The sequence below is a fragment of the Balaenoptera borealis genome (genome assembly GCF_965194805.1).
Source record: "Balaenoptera borealis genome assembly, chromosome: X".
NCBI classification, from domain to species: domain Eukaryota; kingdom Metazoa; phylum Chordata; class Mammalia; order Artiodactyla; family Balaenopteridae; genus Balaenoptera; species Balaenoptera borealis.
Genome location: NC_138881.1, coordinates 36,984,217 through 36,988,151, shown reverse-complemented (window position 1 = coordinate 36,988,151; position 3,935 = coordinate 36,984,217). Strand labels below are relative to the sequence as shown.

General features: G+C 49.3%; 1 pseudogene across 1 annotated transcript; it reads right to left on the bottom strand.

Annotated features, from left to right (window-relative positions):
• Positions 1–2,863: 2,863 nt before the first annotated feature.
• LOC309621175 (GTP-binding nuclear protein Ran-like) lies at positions 2,864–3,609 on the bottom strand (annotated as a pseudogene). Its single transcript has 2 exons — positions 3,056–3,609; positions 2,864–2,942 (listed from the first exon to the last, which is right to left on the bottom strand). The product of its transcript is annotated as a GTP-binding nuclear protein Ran-like (transcript).
• Between the last annotated feature and the right edge of the window lie 326 nt (positions 3,610–3,935).

The window sequence follows — 3,935 nt, the reverse complement described above, 5'->3', positions numbered from 1 at the left end:
AGAGGATATTTGGATTCCGCTTGCTTTTTTTTTTTCGTTGCAGTAGTTTAGTTATTAATTAGTGTGCAAAAAAAAAAATGAAAAGGAAGTAATAAAATATCCTTGTTTATGTTCTAGTCCGCGGGTCTGTGTGCTCATTAGTTTGCAGCCTGGCGTGGGGATCGGGAACGCTGGGCCCCCGGGGAGTGGGCCGGACCGAGGGTGTCAGCGTCTTCCGTTGCGGAGGCATGGGCCAATGCAATTCGTTCCTCTTCCTCCCTCCCTCTCTCCCCCACCCCTCCCCCTCCCCTTCCTCCCTCCCCCCACCTTCCTCCCTCCCTTCCCCCTCACCACCTTCCTCCCTTCCCCTCCACCCTCCCTCCCTTCCCCTCCACCCTCCCTCGCCCCCCTCCCCCCGCGGGATCTGGGCGTCCTTGCAAGGAAAGGGCTTCCTGAGAGGGTGGCTTCGAGGCCAGAGAACTCGCAGTCATTCTTTAAGGAAGGGGGGACGGGATCAACAAGGCAGTTGAAACCCGGTTCTAGGCGGCCTCCGGTGGTGCCCCCCGCGGGGCCCAAGCCGCCCCACCTCCCCGACTGCCCGGAGCCCCGCTGCGGACTGTGCTGGCTGCCGCCACCCGGCCTTCCGTGCTGCACCCCTTCACCTCGGGGTGGATCGGAGCCGGGGGATGCGGGGGCTCCCGGAGAGTGTGACTCAGAGGGGCAGAGGTCCCCCAATCCGCGAAGCCTGCGAGCCCCAGGGCGACCCTTAGCCCCAGGGCAGCGCGCTTGTCCCCTTGCAAGGAGGGACTGCGGGGGTGGGGGGGGCCCGATTGGTGAAAGGGGCTTCTGGCCCCTCCCTGGAGGACTTGGAGGGTTGTAATTCAGGCTGGCACGCCTTTTCCAGCCCCTCTCAGCTCCATCCCCCCCCCCCTCCATCCACCCCCTCACCCCGAGCCGGAGCCCCAGCCGTCGGGCAGGTCCGGCGGGCTGTCCTGAGCAGTCTTGACCTGATGCGGCAGGTAGGAGGGCAGGAGGGCTGAGCACTTCTTATCGCCCCCTCCCACCCGGGGCTGGGGGGCTGGGGGGCTGGGGGCTCCTGCCCCGCTGGAGCCAGGCCGGCTGGGGGCGCCAGCTGCCTTGGGAGCCGGTTTTTGAAGGTGGGGTCAGGCCGGGCTCTTAGTCCTTGTTCACCTCATGACACACCCAGAAATTTTATATAATATCTCTAAGACATTCAGGGGAGAACTGGAGAGTATTTGGAGAGTCAAAATGTGGCCTGCTGGAAAAAAAAAAAAAAAGTATTTCATTCTGTGTATTATGTAATCATGTAAAAAAATTAAGTGTGTTGAATATCAAGTATGTATATACATTCTTCTAATGAAATCTTTCCAACCCACCCTTTTATTTTTTACTTTTACTATGGAAAGTTTCAAACATATACAAAAATAGATGAGTAGATAATCCCCAGCTTCAATAATTATCAAGGTAGGGCCAATTTTGTTTCCTCTCTACACCCACCCACTTCCCCCTCCTATTATATCTTTTCAATTTTTAATGATAAGTTGAGCTTGCGTTTTAATTAGCCTTTGCTGTGTAACAAGCCACCCTAAGGAATAGTGGCTGAAAAACAACAATATTTTGATTTGTCATGATTTGGTTGGCTGGGTACTTCCTCTTGCCAGTTTTTTTTCTTTTCAAGTTTTTAATCTTTTATTTGTTTATTTATTTATTTATGGCTGTGTTGGGTCTTCGTTTCTGCGCGAGGGCTTTCTCTAGTTGCGGCAAGTGGGGGCCACTCTTCATCGCGGTGCGCGGGCCTCTCACCATCGCGGCCTCTCTTGTTGCGGAGCACAGGCTCCAGACGCGCAGGCTCAGTAACTGTGGCTCACGGGCCTAGTTGCTCCGCGGCATGTGGGATCCTCCCAGACCAGGGCTCGAACCCGTGTCCCCTGCATTTGGCAGGCAGATTCTCAACCACTGTGCCACCAGGGAAGCCCCTCTTGCCAGTTTTAACTGGACTCACTCAAGAGGAAGGATCAGCTGGGCTGGAAGGTTCCAGATGGCCTGACTCACATGTCTAGCTGTGGACTAGGACTCCTCAGGTCTCCTCTCCTCCATGGCTTCTCGTGTCCTAGTAGGCTAAGTGGACTTCTTTATATGGCAACCAGAACCTTCTGGGAGAATCAAGGCAGAAGCCTCAAGCTTCCTGAGCTAACTGTGGGAGTCTCAAGTCACTTCCACCCACTTCTGTTGGCCAAAGCAGGTCACAAGGCCAGTCCAGACTCTGGGATAGGAGGGTAGAGAAATAGACCCACCCTTGGATGGGAGGAACAAAGTGCAGTGACACATTGCAAAGTGAATACTAGCATGTGAGGGATTGGTGGTCTTTAACCAATCTAGTACGCAGTTAGCTTTTATCAACATAACTTTTTACATGAGGTTTTATGCTTGCAATGGCCACACACAATTCCTGATCTAGACTTTTTAATGATAAACAAAATGCTTGATAGCTACCATCAAGGAGAAACTTTGTTAGTACAGGTAAGCGATTGACATTTTTTATCATCCATTTAAAATTGTACAACAATTGAAATTATATTTAAAGAATCTGGCAGCTCTTCCTTTAGTGGGCAGAGGAAAAGTTGATATTTCTCATGGTAATGCAAATGAATGTTTGACTCCAAACATCTCTCCCTATAGACACTTGAAAATGAAGGTGAAGGTCTTATTTGAAGGAGGCATGTGCATTATGAGAGCAGTAGACCTGCAGTTGGCGTGGACACCATAAAATTACACATCAGCCACAAAAGGATAAAGATGTCTGATACATGTGGAGATGGGGTTTCAGGGCACGCTGCGGGGACCCTGCTCTGCCAGCCTCATATTACACTGCCAAGGCTCGGTCCATGACAACCTCTGGTGGGGCAAGAACAGGCATGGCAATGAACTCCAAGTTAGGGGCTCTAATTAGTTGTTGTTGTTGTTTTTTTAATTGAGGTATGGTTGATTTACAATGTTGTGTTAGTTTCTGCTGTACAGTAAAGTAATTCAGTTCTTTTCCATTATGGTTTATTACAGGATATTGAATATAGTTCCCTGTGATCCAATTAGTTTTTGAACAAGCCAAAGGAAAGGCTCTTCAGAGTTGTAGTTACTCTTAGCAGAACTGTCATAGTACTGAAGATTCTTCTTTTATGGAAGATGATGGATTTTGCCTTAACTTTCTTGTCCTTAATATCCACCTTGTTGCCACACAACATAATGAGGTTGTTTTCACATACTTGTACCAGATCTCTATGCCAGTTAGGCACATTCCTGTAAGCTCTCGATGTTACATCAAACATTAAAATTCTACATTGGGTTTGGATATAATAGCCATCTCTCCATCCACCAAATTTCTCCTGACCAGCTCAATATATCCCATACATTGACCTTAATAGGTCCTTTGCTGGTGTGGAACACAAGGGAATGGACCTCAACCTCGAACGTGGCTACGTTCTTCTCCAGTCACCAGTCAGTGACGTTTCATGAATGTAGTTTTTCCATCACCAACCAATACAAGTTTGAACGGAGCTTGTGATTCTCCTTGGGCAGCCATCATGATGTTTCTTCCAGAAGCATCTCCATGCTGAGGGTGCTATGACCATTATTCTTGCATTTACTATTAACATGTTAGCATGCCCCATCTGTGTACCCCCTTTGTAGAATTAGGCAACAGTCTTCAAGACTACTCTCACTTCTGACACCAACTGCAGGGTTCAGGGGTCCCCAAGACCACCCTCAGGTCTGATTATTTGCTAGAAAGACTCACAGAACTCACTGAATGCTTTTTTTTTTTTTTTTAATTTTTATTTATTTATTTTTGGCTGTGTTGGGTCTTCATTTCTGTGCGAGGGCTTTCTCTAGTTGTGGTGAGCGGGGGCCACTCTTCATCGCGGTGCGCGGGCCTCTCACTG